General features: G+C 46.0%; 1 protein-coding gene across 4 annotated transcripts in view; it reads left to right on the forward strand.

Annotated features, from left to right (window-relative positions):
- HTR2C (5-hydroxytryptamine receptor 2C) overlaps window positions 1–25728 on the forward strand; it is a 161046-nt gene that overhangs the window by 37864 nt on the left and 97454 nt on the right. For 3 of the 4 annotated variants that reach the window (XM_043974138.1, XM_043974140.1, XM_043974141.1), the window contains exon 1: window positions 14880–15345. The exons of the other annotated variant lie outside the window; for it this stretch is intronic. The gene's annotated coding sequence lies outside the window, so the exon portion shown is untranslated. Of the gene's footprint in view, window positions 1–14879; window positions 15346–25728 lie in introns of those variants that run through there. 4 annotated transcript variants of the gene reach the window in all.

A 25728-nucleotide genomic window follows, 5' to 3' on the forward strand; every position in this document is an offset into this window, starting at 1 on the left:
CTCTTTTGGGACTTATAGGAAGAGTCCATTTGGTGAGAGGAAGAGCAGGTGTATTGTCTATCTTGTGCCACAGCAAGGGAACCAAATAGTCACAGAATGACTATCCAGCCTCTGGGGCTTTGCTGCTCCCCATTAAGGTCCTGACTCAGAAAGCTGCATGCAAACCCACCCCACTCCCTTAGGAAAGCTGGTGGGATCATGTTGGTCGCTATGGCTAGACTATTTGCCTCATAATCTTCCTGAGACTTTCTCAAAGTGATGTGTTTCCAAAGAGCAGAAGGTGAAGACAGAGACAGATTAGTGGAGAACATCAGCAAGTCAAGGGTTTCATCCAGAGAGTGATTGTTGCTCTAATTACTGAACTTAAAGCTAAAGTTTCCCTTCGGATATAAAGGGTGACTGAAGTCAGGCAGGCAGAGCTATAACCAGGAAAGAGCCCATGAGGTGTTGTCCCAGGATGCTGGCATGGGAGAGCACACAAAGTTTAAATGATTTTAAAAGACTGGATAATTTGGCGAATTCTGACATTCCTATTTTGGCAGAATTTTCACTCCTTCCTCAGTGTAGAGTCAAGATCATGGGACCAGCTAGCTAATGGGAGAAAGTTGTGATGTTCTGGGGGCACTGAATGCTTGGAAGGCAGGCTTTTTGTGACAAAAGTAAAGTTAGGGGTGCAGAATGGGAAAGGGGGAGATGGTAGGGCTTCAGAGGACACACTATTATACAGCTTGGCTGAGGGTTAAGTCCAGGTTAGGCCCTTCCCCCAGCTCTCCAGGGCACTGTCTGTTCACTAGAGTGAACTTCCCATGTCTTAAGAGATGTAAGCATACAGATCTGATGTATAGAAGAGACCTTAGTGGGTTATTTAGTTGTCTAACCTCCCTTCATTTTACCTCTGGGGAAACTGAGACCCAAGAAGTTAGCGGATTTGGCCAAGATCACTCAGAACTTGGACTGTAATGTGCAATGCTCTCTCCACTGTCCCCTCAGGCACAGCTGCTGTTATTTAGTTCAATAAAGACAATTGCATTGTTCACATTGAGACTGGCAGCCCCTTCACAGCTTGTCAGTATAATTATGCTGTATTTGAAACAGACTTAGCCAAGGAGTTCGGATTCTGCCTGGACAGGAGAATGTCAACCTTTGACTTGAGTTTCTAGTTGAAAACTGTGAGTGGATCAACGTTGTTCTGCTCATCTAAGATTCTCAAGTGCATCACGATAAAGTGGGTTTTGTTGTTCTGCGCCAAGAGTGACTGTGTCAGAAAGGTTTCATTTCTGCATTTGATGAAAAGCAGAAAAGCTGTCACTTTCAAGGCAAAGAGCCAAAGTTAAGAGAGAATTTTCTTTTTATTAGTACTGATGTATGTCTGCTTGTCCCTTTTCTGAATGATCTCCACACTAACTCTGCATAAAAGCCAGTTTTTATTTAGAAAGACAATACAAGATTGGACTGGAGTGCAGGTAATTGGATAAACTGAGGCAAAGGTGATAAAAGGGGCACCACACCTCAGAAGTAGTAACTCAGGCACCTGAAGAGGAAAATTTGGATGTATTTTTTAAATGGATCAATAGTGAACTGAGGATCACAAAATGTCTGAGATGGTAGGGACCTAGGTTGATCAGCTAATCCAATCGACTTCTTTTACATAGGTCTAGAAAAGATAACGGGCTTAGGAACACAGGATATCAGAGTTGGAAGTGACCTAAGGGATAATCAAGTCCAAGCCCCTTATTTTACAGATGGGGAAACTGAGGCCCAGAGAGATGTACCTCACCCTCTCCCTTTTCAACTTGGACTTCAAGTCCTTATCATGAAAGCTCTATGGAAACTGCAGCACCTGGCTTTCAGCAGTTCTTATGAATTATTTCACCAAATTTCTAGTGGATCAAGCAAAATATTTTCTCTGTTTATTGAGCATCTTAAAGGCTCTGGGCCCTGCAAAGAATAGATGCAAAAACAAGGTGATTTTCCTCCAAACACTTTTACTTTAACCACCATAATAATAGAAAAACTGAAAGAGAGAGAGAGAGAGAGAGAGAGAGAGAGAGTGGAAGGGGGAGGGGGGACAGAGAGAGACTGGGAGGGGGGAGGGGAGGGAGAGAGGGAGAGATAGGAGAGGAGAGGACGGGGGGGAGGAAAGGGGGGGAGAGGAGGGGAAATAGAGAAACAGGGAGAGAGGGTGGGGTGGAACAGAAAGAAAGATATCTATGTGCAGTATGGAGAGAGGAAGAGAGAATGGAGTAGAGGGAGAAGAGGGAAGAGAGAGAAGGGGGAGTGATGAGGGAGAGAGATAGAAGGATAAGGGGAGAAGAGAGGGAGAGAGATGGGGAGAGAGGAGAAAGAGAAGGAAGAGGGGGAGAGAATAAGAGAGAGGGATCTGGAGAGAGAAGGGATGGGGAGGGACAAAGAGAGAGGAGAGGAGAAGGAGGGAGGGGGAGAGAGATCAGGTAAAAAGAGAGAGGCAGAGAGAGGGAGGAAGGAGACGGAAGGTTGGGAGGAAGAAGTAAGCAGTGTGGCCTAGTGGATAGAGGACTAGCCTTGCAGGCAGGAAGACCTGGGTTCAAGCCATTGTTCTGACACCTTCTAGCTTTGGGACCTTAGCAAGTCATCATCCCCATCCCCTAAGCAGCTCTCAAGGACTGTATCGGGAGGAAGGTGCAACATAGGACTAGAATGAGAAGAAGGATCTCTTAGTCTTTGATCATTTGAAAAGCAGTGCCAATGGAAGAACATTTCCCATGAACAAATACTCACATTTAAAGGGCCAGAGCAAATATAAAGGTCTAATGAAAGAGACAGGAGGAGTGACCAGAAAGGCAGCCCAAGAACCAAGACACAATGCTGGCCCTGTCAGCCAAGGGAGGAAGAGTAACCAGTGGGAGAGGGTTGTCAGCATTGTCTGCATTAGCTCTAGTGAGTCAAACAAGCATCCAGACTGACAAAGTGGTCCCTGTATTTGGCATTTTTGGTTTCATGGTGGGGGCAGAGCAGAAATTGCAAGGGGTCATGAGGAAGTAGATTGATCAGGTGTAGAGAGATTTTTTTCTTTTCTTTTTTCTTTTTTTTTTTGCGGGACAATGAGGGTTAAGTGACTTCCCCAGGGTCACACAGCTAGTAAGTGTCAAGTGTCTGAGGACTCAGGTCCTCCTAAATCCAGGGCCCATGCTTTATCCACTGTGCCGCCCAGCTGCCCCTCAGAGAGATTTTTTTCAAAGATTTTACTATTGAAGAAAAGCTAGATGATATATAATGCTCAACAGTGGCCTTATATAAGATTGAGGGACATGTTTGAAGGGAGACATGGAGGGACCCCGGTATGGAGGGAGATACTGAAGATGCACAAAAGAGAGTCAATGTCTGCTAGATCAACGTCACAGAGGAAGAAGGCAGGAATGGGAGCAAGGATGAGAAAAACTGAGGGCCAGTGGGAATGAGATGCCCTCCCCAAGGTCACTCAAGGGAACTAGCACTGGAACCTGGGTATTATAAATATCTGGATATTTAGAGTCCTGGTCTAATATTCTTTCCTCTATACTATTCCTTGTCATTTTATATGGGTTTCAGTTGAGTTTTAGTGGGATAATTTTGCCACTCTTGAGGCCATAATCAAGGTTACCCCAAAAATGGTAGAATTCTAACTTGGTTGGATGTCAGGAAACTGAATCCAAGTCCTGACTCCACCACTGAACATCTGGGTGACCTTGCACAAGTCCCTTCCCTTTTCTGGGCCTCAGTTTCCTCATTTGTAAAATGAGAAGGTTGGACGAGATGATCTCAGAGGTCACATTCTTGGAGTCTGTGTTTCAGACTTATCCAGATGTGTACAAATGCCTGCCTATGGGTGTTGGGCAAATGTCTGTTGATGCTGAACACAGCACAACTTCGAGGAAGCTTCTCAGCCTCTCTGCTTTTGACAAAGGAAATGCTAATGCTTCTACAAGTGTCCCATGGCATTAAATAACAATTGCAAAAACTAATTTCCAAGTAGCCATGGGCCACCCCATCCTTCTTGTAGTATATAGATTCGGAGTTGGAGGACATAGGGTTGAATCCTGCTTTTGTCAGTGTCCTCCTGCATCACCTTGGGCAAGTCACTCAAGCCCAAGCCCAGGTTTCCTGACCTGCCAGATGACAGAGTTGAATTAGAAGGCCTGTGCATCTCTTTGCACTGTAACTCTATGGGCCTGCCCCACTTGACCCCCCCCGTAGGTCTCAGTTGTTACATTCTCATTCCTCATGTTTGGTTTATGGGAATATAGTCATTATACACATTGTACTCCGAAGTAAATTGTATTTTAATTGGCACTGTTTGACTCCTTAGTTGACAATGCATACTTGAAAGAAATCAATGGCTTTCTGACAAACAAAGCCATTTGTTGAGCCATGACAAACCAAAATACAAATCAGCCTTCTATTAGCAGAAAATAGCCCATGGTTAATATCATACTGCCAATTAATTTAGGTGGGGGAGAAGCCATTTTCGGTTTTCCAACATTGATCCTAACAGGACTCTAGGACACGTAGACTCAAATCATCATATGTTTCCATAGCATGGGAATGAATATTAAAGGAAATGTGTCGGGGATTCCTGTCAGGATAGCAGGTGCAAGGCTAGAGGTATAAACATGTAAACCCTCACTACAAACCACTCGCCATACCCACAATGCCTATGTGACTGCTTTCTGACTAAACTAGAAAAGAGACATGCGAGGGGCAGCTAGGTGGTGCAGTGGATAAAGCACCAGCTTTATCCAGCTTTATTCAGGAGGACCTGAGTTCAAATCTGGACTCAGACAATTGACACTAGCTGTGTGACCCTGGGCAAGTCATTTAACTCCAATAGCCTCACAAAAACAAAAAAACAAACAAAAAAGAGACGTGCTCTTTGATCAAAGGATTTATCACAGATAGCCATTTGTGGTAATCCAGAAAACATGGCTGTTGTCTACCAATGGTGATGGAAAGGCTGGGATCCCAGAGGCCGACTCATTATCTGTCATGGATCAGGAGCATTTGGTAGGAAATGTCAGATGGCTTATCTGTCCCATGTCGATTAATAGTGGATAAAGAAAAAGTCCAGGCTGACAAAGTTAAAAAATATTTTGCTCTCTTAGCATTACAATCAAAGCTGGAGTTTTATGTCAGCTCTGCCAGGAAAATAATGAAAAATGCTTTGTGTAAAATGGGGCTGGGCTCTCCAGTCTCCCACTGATGTGTTAATGAACTAGGAAGAAAAACCAAATGCAAACAAAGGAGCTCAGCTAGTCACAAAGAGGAAAACAGAGAGATGATTTGTCACTTGATTCATTAAGAAAATGGGGAAATGTTTCCACTTAGCAGCTGAACTTGACCATGAGAAAAAATGTGACTTTAATCAAAAGATGACTAAGGGGCAGCTAGGGGGCGCAGTGGATAAAGCACCGGCCCTGGAGTCAGGAGGACCTGAGTTCAAATCTGGCCTCAGACACAACACTAGCTGTGTGACCCTAGGCAAGTCACTTAACCCCAATTGCCTCACCAAAAAAATAGATAGATAAAAAGATGAATCTTGCTATCAGATTAAAGAATCAAACTTTGCTTTAAAATCTGATTTAAACCCCCAATTTGTGAGAAAATGCTACATGGATGGTAGGGCTTGAAAAATCCTTTAGCTAGTCTAGTCAGTTTCTTAGTAGTCCTTAATTATTTTCAGAGAATCATAGATGTTTAGTTTGGAGAGCACTTGGTCACTTTCTTTCCCTGGGTCTCCATTTCCTCCCTATAAAATGAGAGGGTTAGACTAAAATTGATGACCTCTGAGGTCATCATCAATTTCAACTCTGATTCTAGCCTATGAGACCTAGGTCCAAATGCTTAGACCAGCCTGCATTGGCTATGTATTTGTATATTGACAAATCACAACCTCTCTGGGCCTTAGTTTCCTCTGCTGTAAAATGATGTGGTTGAACTCAATGAGCTCTAAGTTCTAAATCTCAGATCCTATGATTTTCCATTTTCAGCTTCAATGAGAGAAGCCCCTAAGACCTTCCCCCATCTGATAATGTCATGTAGAGTCTCATGGGAATATGTAGGTTTCTTGACCTCTGCGCTTTCCTTGGTGTCAAAGCTCTTCTGATCCATTGCGTAACTGGTGCTAGTGATTGAGTTTCTCCGATAATAATCATAATTCTATACCTTGTGTTAAGGTCTACAGCGATCTTGCTGCACAACAGCCCCCGTGATATTGGTAGCATGAGTATCAATCACCTCGTGTCTCCAAATAAGTAAACCAAGGCTCAGAGCGGGTAACTCGCCTAAGGTCACACAGCTAGTAAATGTCAAGGGCTGAATCCTTCCAAGTCCAAGTTCAGGGCTCTTTCAATTTCCCCCTCCCCTCCTCCAACAACTCCCATATATTCAGATGGAAAGTTTGAACTCTTCTTTCCAACCATATTCCTCTTATGCCCAGAAAGGAGAGAGAGACTATGGCTAAGCTGGAGCTGTCTCTACAATGGTGACCAAGGCTGTTGCTATCAGGTGGTAACAGTCCACCGTACTCTGAAACAGCTATTTTTCTTGCTGGCAAATACTATCTAGCTGTAACTTGAAGTTGGAATACAGTTCCCTATTTGGCAACCACAAGCAATCTCCAACTTTTACAAATTACCTGATTGAGAAAACATCAGAAACTGCTTACACAAAGAGTTTATCTCTCTTAGCACCAAACATTTTAACCAAGAGTCTTTTTTAAAATGTTCAAACACTTGGTTTCCCCATGAAAGTGTGTGGCATTCTGGATTTTGCTTGTGTTAGATCTGGGTTTTAAAAAACCCAGAAACTTAAAATACTAGAAAGTGAGTTTGCAATCTACAAAAATCCCTTGCTCCTTCAATAACGTCTGGGAAAAGAAAATACACCTTTGGCAGCATCTAAAGAACCCAAAGGACCAAAAATCTAACTGTCAAAAACCATTTGCCTCAACCTCTACTATTAAAGCGTTCTTTGGGCCAGGAGCATACTAGGTGTGGTAGGCTGATGGCAGGAAGGAATAGTCTGACATGTTTTCCACTCTTATGATCAGACTACCACTGGTATATTTTGTTAGATCTGGGTGTCACATTTTAAGATAAATCCTGAGCATGTCCAGAGGAAAAGAAACAGGATGGTAAGCATTTAAAAAGCAGACCCACCAGAGAGGGAATCTGAGGAAGTGGCCATGGTCAGGCAAGTGGCCACTTGAGAGGGATGTCACACAACTGCCCTTTGAATGGCCAAGGGCTTAGGGTGTGAAAAATAAATTGTGTCTGTTGTGTTTAGTACACAAAGGCTTCTGCCTTAGAATCAGCACAAGCTACTTGGGATCAGATTTCAACACCGCATAAGGAAGAACTTTCTAACAATCAGAGCTGATTATGCCTCCTTAGGCAGCTCATTCCCCTCACTGAGATTCTGTTAAATGAAATCCCTGCATCAGGTAAACTTTCGAATACATGGTTTTGAAAGTCCTTTCCAGATTCTAGGATGAGGTAATGTGAGTAACACTTGTTTTAAAGAAAAAAGGGGGAGGTCACCTAGTTATGTTCTAATCAGTCTCACAAAATGTATTGACCTACTAGAATTTTTTTCAATATTCCCCTCCACAGTTGAGATAGAATAATATTTGCTTGTTTGTACATTTTGTGCTCCTTGGAGTTGAAGTCAAGTGGTTTTTTTTTGGTTTTTTTTTTTTGGTGGGGCAATGAGGGTTGAGTGACTTGCCCAGGGTCACACAGCTAGTAAGTGTCAAGTGTATGAGGTCATATTTGAACTCAGGTCCTCTTGAATCCAGGGCCAGTGCTTTATCCACTGAGCCACCTAGCTGCCCCCAGAAGTCAAGTGTTTTTTAAAGACTAGCCCAATTTCTTTTGGGTCTTTGGCTAGTGGACCCAACAAATTTTATGCTGTCTTGTTCACGCTCAAAACCATTATTGGAGTAGATAATCTGTAAGGTCCTTTCTGGTCTAAATCTGGTTTTCTCTTCCCTCGAAGGGTCATGTGCCTGCATTTTGCTTAAGTCGCCAGCAGATGGCACTCCCAAGTCTTTACTTAGACCACCACTTCAGGTGGGCAGACCTTTAGTAAACTCTTTAAGATAAGGCTTTTCTCTGATCAAATTACCCCCTAATTGACAAATTATAGCTTCATATCTGAAACAATTTGCTCTCTTAATAGACATCAGACTTTAAAACAGTATTTTCAAATCAACTTTCATTCAGAGCAGAAGCAATTAACTTTTGACTCTCATTCCAAATAGGTTTCTGTATTTCTACAAAATTTAGTGTTAACTTATTGAGGCAGTGCAGCATAGTGTATATAGTTTGGGGCTTAAGGACAGATGGACAAGGGTTTAACTCTTTCCTCCGATACTTACTGGTGGTGAGAGCCTGGGCAAGTAACTTAACCTCTATGTGCCTCAGGTCGCTTTCTGGGACTTAACTAGATGGGTCTTAGATGGGTTGGGAGTTGGTGGGACAAGTTTCCACACTGAAAATGAGTTCCATATGGCAGTAAAATTGCAGATCCTTCTTGTATTTGCAGACAACGGGAGCTTCTGGTAGAAGCGCTTTTCTTAGTTCAGTGTTTTCAGTGTGCCCATTCCTGCAGTAGGTAGGAGCACTGACAGCCTCATTGGAATAAGGATATAGTCAATGAAGGTAACTTCTTTGAAGGGTACAACACCATATGGATATGGATATTCTGGTCTGCTAAATAAAGTCCACACATAACAGACTCTGAAAATATTTGAATATAGAGGCAAATCTCCATTCAGATTTTATACTCAAACTGAGCAGAGCAGTTGTTACTGTCCCTCTCCCAGCCCCCTCCACACAGACACGGACACACACACACACACACACACACACACACACACACACACACACACACACACACACACACCAATGCAATCACCCCCCTGGGCACAGCTGGAATTGGGAGAAGGCTCAATACTTCTCCTTCCTCACACCTATTGTCCTCTGGCCAAGATATTGTATACTGCCAAAGTAATTTCCCCCCAGTAATCATTGAAGCCTGAGGTTTCTTGACAGCAGTTGGACATAGGATGGATATAGGTCTTGGGTTGGCAACTCTTTTCTTTGTTAATGGATATGAAACGTGGGGTGCTTTAAAGACTTCCTGTTGTCTCATATCTTAAAAGTTGAAGGCTACTGGCCAAGAGAAAGGCCAGTAAACTGGAGTCCTCCAGCTCCTCTTGACCTACTTATTTGGCCCTATATCTTGTATGGGCAGTTCATCAGTCTCTATGGCAGGAGGCACGGGGTTGCTGTCGCTCTCTAATGGCTGAGGAAACTTGTTTAATCAAAACAAGCCAGGGACCAGAATAAAGAACTGCCTTACCTACCTAGTATTTCTATTCAACAAGAAGCAGACACCAAGACACTGGGGTTCTAGTATGATTAGATTACATATCTTCTGGAAGGGATTGAGAGAGTTTGCTCTTCAGAAATCCAGAGTGGTAGGGAATGGTTTCACTGCTGTTGACAGCCACATTCTCCAGCGTTTTCTTTGGTCAATATCAGGTTCAGAACTTTGTCACTGAGATTTTTCCCAACTCCATTTTCCCCTTGTTACACAAAACACAAGTGGCCAACCAGCCCTTCAGGGATGTCGATCCAAATTGACACTAAAGGAAAAGAACCACTCTTATACATACATACACACACACACACACACACACACACACACACACTATACTCTAAACTCTTGTAGCTGAGCTGAGAGCAGAGTACTCCTGGCAAAGTCAATTAGCTTTGGCCACATAGCCTGACCAGAGGACAAAAGGTATGAATGAAAGGAAATAGTGGACAGGGCACTGAACATGGAGTCAGGAAGACCTTAATGGGTTAAAATCCAACATCAGGCTCTTAGCTCTGTGGCCAAGTCACTTAACTTGCTGGGACCTCAGTTTCATCATCTACAAAATGAGGGAGTGTGTAGGGAGGGAGGGGTTGGACTCTGGGACCTTTAAGGTCCCTTCCAGGTATAAATCTATGATCTTATAAAATAGTAACTTTGAGCCTCCTATACCATGAGCCCAGTTTCCCACAATTATTGCTTCTCTGGGTTACTGATGTATAAAAAGCTTACCATTCCTGGATAAACATACAATCAGGATGGGAAAATGGTTATTAATTGGAGGTCAGTTTTATTCAGTAAAGTTGATTAAATATCCATCAACTGAGTGTTTGACTAGTGTACCTCTCATCCTGTCAGTCATTGGGTGAGGACTCTTTGTCTTCTAGAATTATTGGTATGGTTTGAGCTTTTTCAACTTGGCCTCTTCCAATAAATAAATAAATGAATAAACAAACAAATAAAAAATCAAATAAGTTATCAGATGTTCATACAACCACTCCTACTGAAGTTGTGGGGAAAGTGCTTTGTAAATTTCAAAGCATTATGCAAAAGAGACTTATCATGAAAAGAGATGGTCTGTGGGGGATCAGAACACAATGTGAGGGGGGCAGCTAGGTGGCACAATGGCTAAAACACTTGCCCTGGATTCAGGAGGACCTGAGTTCGAATCCAACCTCAGACACTTGACACTTACTAGCTGTGTAACCCTGGGCAAGGCACTTAACCCTCATTGCCCTGCCCCCCCCCCCAAAAAAAAACCCTCAATGTTCGGCAAAAGTCTATAGCCACTCTCTGGTAATTCTATCTGTCATTATACAGATGAGCAAACTGAGGTGCAGAGAGGGAACTTGACTTGCTACACTCAGAAATAGAAAGCATTTGTGCACTGGCGTTCTTACTCCTCCATGCAGCCATGAGAACAGCCCCAGCTCCAACACAACACACACCGGGGTGAAACAGGTGGCATTTCTTAGGATGTAGCTTGTAGGGAGATCAAACTATTCACTGAGTTCCAGGAAATATTTCTAAAGCTTCGTTCAAATCCTCTCTTTTTAGAAGTCTGGCAGCATACAATTAATCCTTAACAACAACTCATGGGGAAGGAGAAGGGAAAATGATGCCAATTCATCAAAGGGAAGCCACTCATTTATGTGATGATGGCAACAGCATAGAAAAGTGAATTTTTCAAACTTCCAAAAATGTGTTGCCAAGCAGGCTCAGAAGGCCAATATTTTGACCACTTTATCTTCTCCTAGTGTATCATCTCCACTTTGCCATAAAGCAATGCCTGGACAGAATGTATGGCATGGCAGATCGGTGTAGTCATTTGGCCCATCTTACCCTGTATCCAGATTAAGACAGTTTTTCTAGTCATCTATAAAATAATAAAATAGTTTTTAAAAATCTATAACATGTTCCAGAGCTAGACTCTAAATGGTCATTATGTGTTTCTGTCTCTTCCCTGTCCCCAGTCTTGATGAAAAGATGAAAATTATTCTAGTGAGGCAGTGTGCTTAGTGGAAAAGGGCACCAGGGGTCCTGGGTGTGAATGCTGGCTGATGCTTCCTGGCTGGGTAACCCTGGATCAGTCACTTCAACACCCCGAGCTTCAGTCTTCCTCTCTACAAATGGGGGCAATAAAATTGGCCATACTTCCTCATGGGGAGGGTATGAAGAAAATAATCCATAAGTCTGAAAGTGCTAGAGAAATGGGAGTCTTTTTATTATCAGAAAAGTTGGCAAGTGTGGGATGGGAACTAAGTATGACAAGGATAACATCCATGCTCCATCTAGTAAATGACTCTTATTGAAATCTCACTGCCACTTTCCAACATAGCCGCCCTCTAGAGCAGGTCTGAGTCATATCTAGCCTCTCTAGATGTGTCCTGATGGTCTCCTCTCCAGTGTGTCATATACAGTCACCCAATAGGAAACCTTGCAAGGTAGAAGAGAACCTTAGTGAATAACCCAGATGTGCATAGGCTGACATTGCAGTCAGTAGCAAGTGAAGACACTAGGCTGAATAGCTGCCCCAAAGTCCAGTTGGACCTTGGTAGAATCTCTCTTTTGCCTCCTGCAAAGCTCAATCCTGACCCAATTTGCAGTAAGTGGCAGGGACAGAGGGTCTTCTGACTCTGATGCCAACATACCTTGAAGGGTCCCACCTCTACCTGGCCCACCAGCATTTCAAAGTCTCACTCTACTCTCTCCTCTGTCACATTAGTAGGGGGCCCAGTTTGGGCACCAGCATCCTCTTCCCTAGACCTGGGGACCTTTCCACAAATAATTTGCAGCCGTGGCCAAAGATGGGTAAAGTCAAGGACCACACCTTCCTCCCCTCATCTCAGTCTCCTAGAAGCTTCTGCAATATAGCAAACAGAGTACAACACCTCATTTTCCTTATTTGTGCAAACAGAATGTTTAGCACAGTGATGGGGATTGGGAACTATACATATTTATGGCTGGCTGCAGCTTCAGAAGCCCTGTAATTGACAGATTTGCTACAGTAATGACTGGAAAGGGCTGGGCTTGTTTTGACAAAAAGTATACTTAGAATATGTGCCTATTATGCAGAAATGTGAATTGTTGAATAAGTCATTGGATAAAATCGTAGAGTTTCCTCGGCTTTATAAAGCAGAAACCATAGCATTTTACCATCCCACTGGGCTGGTGCCTCGGACCCTTAAAGGATGCCCCGATGCCAGCTATCCCTACTGGAGCAGGCCAGTGGTGGGGACTGAAGCGGGGTAGGCTTGACAGATTCTGAGGGGGCCACCTGGGCCCAGCAGGTGGTTTTGGCTGGCAGGAGCTAGCTTTGGAGACATCTAGCTTGATGTGTGCTGGGGGTGCAGGTGAGGGGTGGGGTTCTTCCCTGCTCTGGCTACTGGTACTCTTCAGTGCCTTGATACCAGAGTCAAACCCTGGGCTGGGCTGGGCTGGGCTGGCCAGGCCCTTAGCAGGCACCTTAGTTCCTGGAAGGGAAAAGAACAAAATGGGGGAAAAAAGAATAGAAAGGCAAGGGGATCGACTGCAAGCTTCTGTGGCTCCTTTCTCCTGGGAGGAAGCTGGCAAAGCAAGCCTCCCTCACAGGATGCTGTCTGTTTTGCTACATCTTATTCAAGGGTAGTTGCTTTCCTTCCCCTGCCCCACTTTAAATGTTTTAATCTGGTCGGGCCGAAAAAGGCATTCTTTAAGGGGAGAGAAAGGTGGCCTGGGACAAAGGGCACCATGGCCGAGCAAGGTTTTAGCCTAGTAGCAAGGGGTGGGCACCCCTGCCCCCAGGCCCTGATAGAGAAGGAGGGTTGCAATCTGGATGATCAGGATCCCTTTCCCCAGAGAAAGGGAGTCTTTGGATCATCCAGGGCAGGACGGCTGTGGATGGAGTTGGGGCTGGAAATCAGCTCCACTGAGAGTAGGGTTTGGGTGGCGCCCCAGGACCCAGGAGGACCCCCGTGTGCAGTTGCCCTGGAGCTAACCCAGTGTACTCTTCTAAACGGCAGGGAGAGGGGCTAGCCAATGGGCTTACAGGACCACTTGTGCACTGGGTTTTGTTTGTGAGGCAGTTAGGGTTAAGTGACTAGCCCAGGGTCACACAGCTAGTAAGTGTCAAGGGTCATTCTGAATCCAGGACCAGTCTTCTATCCACTGTGCCACCTAGCTACCTAGGTGCTGCCTGCCATTCCTACCTCAAAGTCTTGCGACCTCACTACGATTCAGTCAAAGTCTGAGATTGGAAAAACATAATGGAAAAACCCCATCCTGCTTTGTCAGCCTCCTGCGTCTGGGTTTATTGCATTCAACAGATGCTTCAAGACAGCTCCAACATCTCAACGTTTCCTTATTTAAACCCAGCCAGGGAGAGCTGCCCTCCCAAGTCTGGCTGAAGGTGCCATTCCCATGCCCCCATTGAAATTCGTGGCAATGGTGGGCATACCTCAGTTTCCGCCCCCTACCCCAGGGTTGGTTGGGTAGTTTCTGACCATTCTGCTCCCCACACTAAAGACACAGAACCTCCTTTTCCCCTTGCTCCCCTCAGCTACTGCTGAGTGAGACTCCAACAGCAGAAAGCTCAGAAGCAAGATGCCTCCAGCCTTTGCCAACTATGCCTCGGGCGACCCCTTTCTTAGCTGTCCAAGCCCAACTGGCCAGTGCAGCTAGGCCGGCATTAGCCTGACTTGACATGAGGCTTTGGAGCAGAAACATTCAAGTTTCAAGCAGACAGCTTTGCTGCCCCCAGATGATTGTGGTTTGGGCTCTGGGCAGAGAGCTGCACTGGCAGAGTGCCCCCAGCCCAGGGAGAAAGACAAAGCTCCCTGCCAGCACCAGGCTAGAAACCCCTTTAAGACCTGTAAGCCATGTAATGGTCTGTTCCTTCCTAAAACGGAACGGGGTTGGGATAGGAAATGAGCCAGAAGTGACTTCCTTTCCCAAGAGATGCTCACACTTGGCGTGGGGGACTTCGGGAAAGAAGGAAGCCCAAAACATACTGTTGTTATCTCCCCTGTCATGGGGGTAGATGGTTGGAAAGGGTCCCTAGACACTTAAATGCGTCCTCCCTCTCTGCCCACGGGGGTGCGGCTTGCTGGTGAATGAAGGCCCTGGGAAATTATGGGGGCAAAGCTGGGGTGTTTGGGCTCACTCCATCTCAATGAACACATAGTTGAGGACATGTGCCTAGAAGGGGCTCAGCCTCTTCTTCCCGGCTGTCTGCCACCCGCCCGTCCCCAGCTTCCTGTCCGTGACTCATCGCACTCTCTCTGATTCTTCTAGCCCCCGAAATGTTCTGAGCTCACTAGCGGGCTCCAGACGGGCAGGGAGGCAGACTGAAGGGGTGGGGGGGAGATTCGGCGGCAAGGGGTGATTGGCTGCATATTGCCCCGCCTCTCCTCCCGCATTGAGGGCAGGGTCAGCCTGACTCCCTGGAGCCCCCCAGGAAGGTTAGTTTGGTGGAGGGCATAGTGGTCCTGATCAGGTCTTTGCTGCTGTGGTGCGGAGGAGAGGGGAGCCCAGCCCTTCGTGCCCTGAGCCCAGTTTGTCTGTGACTCCCTTACCTCCCACAGTCCCCACCACCCCCTCGCTATCGCTATTGTGCAAGGTGGTGAGCAATCCGCCACAGGAGCGCAGCGCGCGCTTCACTGGGTCTCCTGCTCTCCCCTCCTCTCCCTCACCAGGCAGCCTGTCCCCCGCCCAAAGAGCGCCTTTGCAGGGCTGCTGTTAGTCCCCTTCTCTCTTTCTCTCCCCAATCGTAGCCCAGTGTTCTCTGGGCCTGGCAGCCTTTGCCTTTATGCGGGAGGTGAGGTGAGCGCAGAGGCAGTGTGCGCTCCTGCCTGGACTCCCGCCCAGCCTTCCGTCTGGGCTCCACTCCGCACAGCTTGCTCCTGCCCGCCTTCTGCAGGCGCAGGCAGCTCCGGGGGGACCCCGTGCGTGCGCCCGCCGCCGCTGCCCGCGGTAAGTTTGGCACCCCTTCCCCCACCCGCAGCACACATAGGCACCCCGCACACAGCAGGCACACACCCAGCCAAAAGCCAAGCGCATGCTGTCCGCCAGACTGACTGCCCTCCCACCCTCCTGGGCTGGGCTGGGCTGGGCTGGGCTGGGCTGGGCTGGGCTGGGCTGGACTGGACTGGACTGGGCTGGACTGGGCTGGGCTTGACCCCTCTGGCCAGGTTTTGCTTCTTAAAGCTGCCCCGGCAGTTTGCAAACAGACTGGCTGCCCCCATCTGCTTTGGCTCCCAGGCTAGAGCTAGCTCTGTGTGCGCACTTGTCATGCGTGCCTTCCTACCCCAGGCCAGCCCTGCACACTTGGTCCAGGCCCAGGGCGCCCCAATGCCAGCTCCTAACTTCATCCTCTTCTAAAGACTCAGCCTGGCACCCTGGCACAGAGGGCACCTGCTAGATGCCCCCTTCTCCTTCTGAGTCCAGGTCCCTTCTTGCCTGCCCCACCCCATTTCCCTTTATTTGGATATTTCTTTCCCTTGAGGCGCATCCTTGGGCTCAGAGCAGCATCTGAGAATGGCTGCTGGCTTCTGGAAATCATGGGAAGTTCCGTGGGTTGCAGAAAGCCTGGGCGGGTGCGCTTGCCCTTGCTTGGCTAATGTTGAGAGTGACCCTTGGAGAGCGCTAGAGGGGGCTCAGACCCAGTGCTGCTTTGGGGGAGGGGGTGCCTTAGCTAGTGCCAGCCCTCTCCTGCTAGCCCGCTTTTACAGACTGTTCCGTGCTGTCCGAATCCTGAGCCAAAGCTGGAGGAGTCATTCATTAACATTTATGGGAGCCAGCCCCATCAAAGCCAGGGTTGGGATGCGGAGCTTAGAAGTGCGTAGGACTCTGGCCTCACCCCATGGCACTGAGGAAGATAGGGGTGGGGAGTGGAGACAGAAGCCTTAAATGCAGGGTATGCTAAGAAAGGAGGGGTCCCTTCCTCCTTAATGGGAATTCAGTTTCCCTGGGGCCGGCCTAGGGGATTAGAGTGGTATATATAACCATTACTATTGCTTCTTGGACAGTGACAGATAGACCTTAGAGAATGCGTCTGTCCCCGAGTTTAGTCCTTGGGATTGAGATACCGGGTCAAGGTCTGACAGTAGCCCCTCCCCCCCCCCTCACGATTAGTGGGAATGGGCTCCCCCAGCAGGTGCCGTGCCTTCAGACCCAGGGCAGGTTTGGAGCCTTCAGCAAGACATAAAGCACCTATTTGGGCAGTCTGTGGACCAGCCTACCCGACTTGAGTGTTGCATTTCTTTGGGAGTGTTTAAAATAAAATTTATTTAAAAAAAACTTCCAGGATAGCCTGATGTCTGGGGAAATCATGATATGACAGACTTTCCCCACTTTCTTCTTAAGAATCCTTCCTGTATTTGGGGTTGGTAGAACAGAGTGAATTGTAGGGCTCCCTCTCTTGCATAGCTTCCTCCCTCTTCTTATTCCCCCATTTTGAGGAGAAAATGTGAGAGATTTCTTTTCCTCCTTGCAATCTCTCCAGTGACAGACTGCCTTTCTCAACAGCAGGAGCAGCCCTGAACCTCTTAAGGGCTAGCTAAGACTAGTGGGGTCAATACTAAGGTAGGAATTTTTTAACATTGTATTTGCCTCATTCTGGTGACCTTTACCCGTCTGGACCATCTAGACGTTTAAGGGGTTGGGGGTGTTTAAAAACGGTTTTTGCTGCTGGTGTGTGTGTGTGTGTGTGCATGTATGTACACGTAAGTGGAGGGGCAGAATCTCAGCTTCTCCTTTCGAAAACAGTAGGAATCCATCTGAGATCAACATGGAGAGACATTGTTGGGGTTGCATTTCTCTTTGAGAATCTCTGGAAATGGTTGTTTGGAAACCTGCTTTCCGTTGCTTTGTGTCTTTTGAAGACAAGAGGACAGGTGAAGCATATTTAGTCTTTGTGAATAAAAAGTCTCTCAAAAGTCCAGCTGCCTCAAAGACAAGGTTTTTTTTTGGGGGGGGGGGTGTGATCGCATGACCACTTCACCTTTGTCACATTAGAAGGCTAAGAACTCTTTGTTGAGAAACCAAAAAAGGAATACTCTTAGCTTTCTTTACTTGGTTGTCCACACTCCTTTGAAAGTCTGTTGATTAATCACCATGGACAGTTCAGCATTTAAGTGCAAAATAGCTGAGGGTATTAGTTATGTGCTCAGAGCTGCTGGTCAGATCTAGTTGGCTTCACTTTATTTGTGTCTGTTTCTAGAATTCAAAACATGTATTACGTACCTACTGTGTGCAAAGGCACTGTGCTAGTTGCTGAAGATAGTCCAATGTGGATAATGCCTCCAACACTGCAGATTCCCACCCCTTCCACGCCTGCTTGTCCTGTGTATCCTTTGTCCATGACCTCCCACCGATTAACTAGAAGGGATCTACCCGACCTTCTGGGCAGCTCCAGCATTTATGGTGATGGCCCTTGGAGAACCCTACCCTCTTCAACCTTCCAGGCTTCCTATCCACCTCCCTTTCAGCTCCCTTAGGGGTAGTCACACCTTTGGCCTCACTGTCACCCCAAATGGTCCCACTTCCATGACTGACATCCGTCCATAGTTGGCTACCGTTGTACTTCCTTTGGGTTGTACATTCATTGTAACTGTGTCCCCATAGTTGACCTTTTCAGCTGGACACTGTTTTCCACACTCTTGTCCTTCCATTTTTCATGCACTGTCCTGTTCTGTTCATCTTCAACCATGGCTCATCTCGCACTCAATAGTAACTTTACATCTACAGAAGGAAATTAGGGAGCTAGGAAGATAACCTGTATAGCCCTTGAGGAGCTGAAGTCACATGGGCCAAATAGCCTATATCCAAGGGGACTGAAAGACAATGTAGATGTGATTGTTCAGTTTCTATTTCACATGTCTGCACTCACCTCCACCAGGAAAAGTGTGTCGGGGCTTAAGAGGGGCAATAAGCCCCCACGTGTCGAAAGAGAGCAGACAGTAGAGTCTGCAAACTTTTAGGGCAGAGATCTTGACTTTGATTCCTGGCAAGATACTATAATACATAATTAAAGGGATGGTTAGTGAACATCTATAAAAGGAAAGTGTTGGCATAAGCTTATCAAAACAGGCCGTACCGCACTCCCCTTAGTTGCTTTTGTGTCGGTTTTCCTAGACTTAGACCAGCCTTATACAGCCTCCCAGGGTTATTGTAAGGATCAAATGAAATACATAAAATATCAAAGCATTTTGTAAACCATAAAGAACTGTGTAAGTGCTAGCAGCTATTATTATCTTCAGGCCAGAGAAGGCTGGAGACATGGTTTGCCTAGATTTTAGCAAATGATTGGACAGTTCCTCTTATGTTGCTCTTTGGAAGGAAATAAAGAGATGTGAGCTAAATGGAAGGAAGGTGGGGTGATTTGAATGCTGAAGGAAAACTCCACATGCTTCACTCTCCTGCCCTGTGTGCTTATCCTTGCCCAGCACTCAGCACCCTCTGCTAGTTGGAAGGGGTGTGGGATTGAAAGTTAGATGCCCCATTGGAGCCAGGTGTTTGGACCTCACCCTCGGTTGTCCTCCTCAGACTAGAGCACTCACCCCTGTCCCTCCGGGGCATGTTGGACTTGGTGTCCTCCAAAGGCCCTCTCCCATGGGAGCAGCATTCAGCCTTCTCCCATGCCAAGACATGCCAGCCAAGGCTGCTTGACTCATGTTCCCCACTGTCAAGAGACGGAGGTACAAGTTGGACTTTAAATGGTGACAGTCACTGCAGAGGCAGACTGAGTTTGACAATAAAATATGCTTGGTTCCTCTTAGCTCTCAGCCCTGCTGTTACTGCTTCTATTTTTCCAGGACTTCCACTTCAGAATGTAGAGACTCTGATTAAAGTGCCAGTCTGAGGCTGAGACCTGTGTGAGGGGGACCTTGTTAGAACATGTCCAAGGTTAATGTCTGCCTCTCTGGACAGTTGCTGGCAGAACAGGTGGCCAGGAGATGAGGCAGAGCAGGGAGAGTGAAGCAGAGTGGGCTGCTACTTGCCTTTTAGTATGTGGCAGACTTAAAGGAATTGGACCAGACTGCTGGCAGAGCCTGGCCAGGAAGGAGAGTGGGTGGGGAAATGGGGGCCTTCAGAAGGTAATTAATTAGCTTAGGTGGGAAGATAAGTGTGCAAGGATGAGCCTCTGTGCTTGTGTGGAATCAACACTTTTTAAAAAATATCCACACTTCCATGAAATAGGGATCATATTCTCTTATTTTAAAAAAAACATGAAAAATTCCACAAGACTAGTGGGTTTATGGAAGTTAGGATGATCTATTTTAGAGCTAGGAAGGACCTCAGAAGTAGAATCCAACATACTCCATTGACTGAGGTCCAAAGAATGAAAGTGACATGAGTTTTGAACCTGGGTCCTCTGACTCCAAGGCAAGGGTTCTAAGACTCATCTTCCTTAGTTCACATCCGGCCTCAGACACTAGCTGTGTGAGCCTGGGCAAGTCACTTCACCCTGTTTGCCTTAATTTCCTCATGTATAAAAGGAGCGGGAGGAGGAAATGGCCAACCACTCCAGTATCTCTGCCAAGAAAACCACAAATGGGGTCATGACTGAAAAATGACTGAACAGCAGATGAAAAGACTTGGGCTTGAATCCCCCCTCAAAAGCTGGTCTGAATCACTTAATGCCTCTAAGCCTCAGAATCCACATATGTAAGATAGGGGGTGGAATCAATAGCCCCCGCCTTTCAGCATTGGTGTAACAAATGAAATGATGTCCATAAAAGAATTTGCCCACCTTAAGGGGGTCTATAAACATAAGTTCTTTCCTAGCCTGACGAGGCATGGAGTTTGTGAAAGGCTTCTGAGTATATCTCAGCGTCAGAAGGGGCCAGGGAAGGGCATGTAGGAAAAAACAATGAAGGTGGTGAGTGAGTGAAAACGGGTAGGCTATAATGGAGATGACTGGAAGAGGAAGTTATCACTAGCCATGGTGAGAATTTGACAGCCATAATCCCCTCTAGACATCGCAGCCCAGAAGCTGTCAATAATGGGTGTCTGACCTAAGTCGTTTATATAAGGTGGCCTGCTAGAAATTGCTGCCCCCAATTCAAGGTGTGTCTGGTGTGACCTCCTGAGTAGCTGGGAATAGAGTGACAGCTGGATTATTGTCATTCATTTCATTTTGGCCAGGGATATGAAAACATTGCATGTAATTAGATTTCCCTTGGATTGCTTTTAAAATATGGAGACTTGCAGAATACTATGATAACCATAGGTTTTGAAAAATACCACCACTGCCTTATTATTTTTCAACCTCTGCAAGGTCTTGACCTGCACCAAGGGGCAGCCTTTCTGATAACTCAAGCAAGACTAATATAGGCAGAGGAGACAGGCTGGTACAGTGCAAAGAGATTGGGGATCGAAGGCTTCCTCAATCTCCAGGCTGCCAATGAGGACTTCATCAATAGTGATTCTTAAGATTCTCTTCTAGCCTCAGACTATGGACTTTTCTCTAAAATTAAAGAACTCATGGGTAAAAATGTTGCAATCAGACAAAGAGTGGGCAGAGAAAAAACTAACATGGTGACAAAATGACAAGTGAAGAAATGTTGTCACTGCAGTAACTTGATTTCCTCTTTGTTATTAAGCTTTATGATTTAAGAAAATACCATTCTTGGGGGCTCTGCCAAATTTTTTCATTAGAGACTTGATAGAGCATTAGTGAATACTGAGTCTTTTGACTCCGTGAAGCAACAATGTATTTCTGGAACACACCTGTAAACCACTGGAAAACAGGAGTGGGACTTTGACAGTGTAGGGGTTTGTTTATGTGAGCAGCAAAATAAGCTTAGGTGGAATGGCCAGGAAAGCCTCGTGCCCCTCAGCCACGGTACTGGAAGTTCAGCTTTGAGAAGGGCACTCATCATTGCTAGGTCCTTCCCGTTGGGAGCCCAACCCAGGAGTCAGAGGTACAGAGTAGAAGCCCAGCTCAGACACTTCACTCATCTCAGTGGCCCTGAGCAACTTGCCTCGCTCCTTTTGGTCTCCATGTCCTCCTCAGTAAAATGAGGACATAGGGCTCTGCCCCCAAAGTACCCGTTCAGCTCTAGCCACCGTGTGTGGTCCACTAAGGCCAGCTCCTTTTCTCCTCCTGGCCAGCCTGCCACCCTCTGTTAGGAGGCAATGGAAAGATCTCTGGGGGGCAGCTAGGTGGCACAGTGGAGAGAACACCAGCCCTGGATTCGGGAGGACCTGAGTTCAAATCCAGCCTCAGACACTTGACACTTACTAGTTGTGTGACCCTGGGCAAGTCACTTAACCCCAATTGCCTCACAAAAAAAGGAAGAAAGATCTCTGGAAGATAGAGAGAATCTTCAGACACGAGTTTGGATCTCCGCTCTGCAATTTCTTAGCTGTGACAATTCACTTGATCTATTTTGGCCTCAGTTTCCTCCTCCTTTGCAAAATCAAGGGTTTGGAAGACTCAGAGGGAGACTTATGTGTCAGATGTTGGACTTGAACGCCAAAGACCTGGGTTCAGATTCAGCATCTGACACATATGACCATAGAAAAATCACTTAACCTCATATATTCCAGGCAACTTTCTCAGACTCTAAATTCAGGATAGGTCAATGATCAGATTTTTCCATCCTCGCAGTTCCCTACACTTAGGAAATCATAGATCCAGGCTCTATCTAGGTATGGGAGAAAGTCTGTAAACCTTGAAGATGTGAAACCAATGCCTAAATTAATTTGACAAGTCTCCTGCAAGAGAAATTGTAAAACACCAATAGCTAGGATTGGGTGACTCCAGCTTGGCTTCTGTCAATCAAAACAGGAAAGGTGACAAGAGGGAGAGCAGATTGTTTTTGCTTTTGTGAGGGGGCTGGGGGTTAAAAAGGGTTAAGATGAATTCTCTTGGGGCAGCTAGGTGGCGCAGTGGATAGAGCACTGGCCCTGGATTCAGGAGGACCTGAGTTCAAATATGACCTCAGACACTTAACACTTACTAGCTGTGTGACCCTGGGCAAGTCACTTAACCCCAATTGCCTCACCCAAAAAAAGGAAAAAAAAAAGATGAAGTCTATTTTCAAACTCTATTGTCCTAGAGTCGGAAGGGACTTAGAGGTCATCTAGCATAAGCTAGTGCTCCTCTCCATACAGTATAAATGGCAATCCAGCTTCTTGAATATCTCCAGTGATGGAGAACTTACTACCTGATAAAGCAGCCAATTCTATTTGGGGGCAGCTCAAATTATTAGGAAGCCGCACATGGTTATCCAATCTGTGTTGTTTAATTTTTACTCATCGATCTGTTTCTACCTTCTGGAGCCCCCTCAAGTGTCTCATATTAATGTGAAAGTGGGCTATCCAAGGAAAGAGTTCCAGAAGGCAGATGGAGATAGGAGCCAGAGCTCAGAAGAGAAATTAAGGCCAGAAATATATGGGAATCTTTTACATAGATGGTTGAACCTATAAGAATATGTAATGTGTCTAAGGACAGCGAAAACTCTTGAGTGACTAGAAAGCAATGCAGTAGAGTCCAAAGGCAGTCTGATATCAAGGGAGGAGGCTTCAGACACTAGGCTCTTGGTCCTGGCCCTACCACTAACTGCCTGTCTGGTCTTGGGCAAGTGATGGAGACTCAGGGTGCCCAGCACCTTCCAGCTGAGAACCTAATCTTGGCAGCATGTGAGGAAATGCCTCTGGGTCCAAGAAGTCTAATGTCCCTGCATTGAAAAGCATCCTTTTGGATTTGTGGGAGGAGGGAGATATACTGTAGGGGAGACAAATAGAGTAGTTAAGTGAGTTCCAGGGATCTTGGCCATCAGTAACACATTACTCATAACCTTTTCTGGGTGACTTCTATTTAAACTTTTGTGCACTGATAGCCCCCGGAGAGTGTCGTTAAAGAATGGATGGGGAGATGAAATCCAACTTCATTTGAGAAACTGTTAAATTATAAATGATAGCTCTTCAATTAGATCCTAAACAGAGCTCCCTAGAGCACAAAAAACGGCACAGCAGCAGAGACTCATCAGCCCGTTTGGGCTGGAGAGCATTGTGTGACAGATGGCAATGGGCACTTGCTGGGCTCCCTGAAAGGTGAAACGACATAGATTCATTACTGTCTTTGGGCTTCAAACCTGGTTGTGCTCAAAGTATTTCATAGATGCTCAGAAACTGAAAATGAAGGCCGGGTGGGGAGATTGGGAGAGGTCAAAGACATAATGATGCCATTTATTGTTTACCTATTGGAAATGGCCTTAAAAGTCCAGCCAACTTTGAAACTATGCAGGAGGGCAAATCATTCAAGTGTGGTCTCCTGGTGACCTTTTGGCCACAGATCACTCTTTGGCCAACAAATCAATTCCGATTTATTCTTCTTCCTGGGATAAAAATAATATATGTTTTCCCTATCATCTTCTTCGAATTCCAAGTGGCACTCCTTGGGGCATTGCTTTCAAATGACTGAAAAGAAACATGGCAAACTTTACCCTCAGTCTGTGACCCAGGCCCACTTTTGAGCCATGTGACTAATCCCACTGAATTCTGCCATCATGAGTTCTTCATAAGTCTGTGCTAGCCACTGGGTTATACTGAGCTAAGGATAGTTCCAAGAGTCCCCAAAGGTTTCCACTGAACTGAGATCCAAAAGTAATTGGAAAAGGAGATGGTGGTCAGCTGGGTGAGCAGCATTCATTAAGGAAGAAGAGTTGAAGCCCTGTTGGAGGTGGTTCAGCTGAGCTAGCCCCCACTGGACACAAGGTAGCCAAGGCTCATGGGGGATTTTCTTTCTCATAGATGTTCAGAATTCAGTAACGTCATTTTTAACATGTCACCAGTGAGCTCTTAACTTAGAACCCACAATTCCTAAAGTTGTAGCCAAAGCAAGGAGCTGCCCAATTAGGTAGCCAGACCAAACCACTGATTGTTGAGTAGCTTAGATTTCCAACTTTTGAGGAGTGGGGTAAGAGGAAGGGAGGAGAGAGACTCCTGGGCTAAGTACTTTACAATGCTTCAGTACCGACATTAACAAGCTCGGGGAAAGCTACAAGACATTAAGTACTGAACTGTTGGGATTCCCTAAGTAATAGAATAAAAGTATGATGATTAAATTGGTAATGTACTTGCATAGTTTCCCCTGTGAAGCACTATAATAACGATAATCTCCTCGCTGACATTTTCACAGTGCTCTCTGGCTTACTGAAGGCTTTACTCGAGGTAGCTCGTTTGCAAACTTGCAAGGTAGAGGGCAGCTAGGTGGCGCAGTGGATAGAGCACTGGCCCTGGAGTCAGGAGTACCTGAGTTCAAATCCGGACTCAGACACTTAACACTTACTAGCTGTGTGACCCTGAGCAAGTCACTCAACCCCAATTGCCTATCAAAAAAAAAAAAAAAAAAGATTTAAAACTTGCAAGGTGGAAAACTGAAGTCTAGAGAGGGACACCAGACATCAATGTCCTCATTTGATGGCTTGGAAATCGAGGCCCAGAAAAAAGTAGTGACTTGCCTAAGATCACATAGCCACTTGTCAGGATTTTAACTTAGGCCTTTTGAAAGGAAAAACCAAAGAATCTGACAGGACATTCAATTAAGTAACACTCCCCGCCCTCCCCCACATACACCCCAGGGTATCTCCTGCCACTTCATGGCTGTCAATGAAGCATTCAGCTAACATTAATATAGAATGTTAGTTTGTAATCCTCCCCCCTTCTCTCTCTGTCTCTCTCCGTCTCTCTCCTTCTCTCTCCCTTCTCTTTTCCTTCCTTCCCTTTTCCCCTCCCTCTCTCATTTTTCATCTCTGCTCCTCTTCGCTCCTCTCTCTTCTTCCCCCTACCTCTCTCCCTCTCGCCCTCCCTCCAGAAAGGTGAATAAGTAGCCCTGAAGGGTCAGGGCCTGATTCCTAACTAATAGTGGCCTATGTCTTAGTAGGCCCTGGGTTATAGATCCTAATAGCTATGACTTTCCTGTGTACTGGCACAACATTCAGGATAAGGCATAGTCTTTCAAAAGAAGCAATCCAAGAAAAACAAAGGGGTGAAATGAAACAAAATGACGGGAAAATAGAAGAAATGAAGAATAGTCAGGCAGACCTAGCAAAGTTAAGTGTACTAACTAAAGTTCCTATAAATAACATTCACCAGATAAGAAAAACCAATCATGACTTTAAAAAATAATCTAGTTGGGGGCAGCTAGGTGGCGCAGTGGATAAAGCACCGGCCCTGGAGTCAGGAGGACCTGAGTTCAAATCCAGCCTCAGACACTTGACACTTAACTAGCTGTGTGACCTTGGGCAAGTCACTTAACCCTCACTGCCCTGCAAGAAAACAAAAACAAAAAACAAACAAAAAATAATCTAGTTGTGTTCCCTGAGATTCCTTTCTGAAAATCTT

The sequence above is a fragment of the Dromiciops gliroides genome, chromosome X (genome assembly GCF_019393635.1).
Source record: "Dromiciops gliroides isolate mDroGli1 chromosome X, mDroGli1.pri, whole genome shotgun sequence".
Lineage (NCBI taxonomy): Eukaryota > Metazoa > Chordata > Mammalia > Microbiotheria > Microbiotheriidae > Dromiciops > Dromiciops gliroides.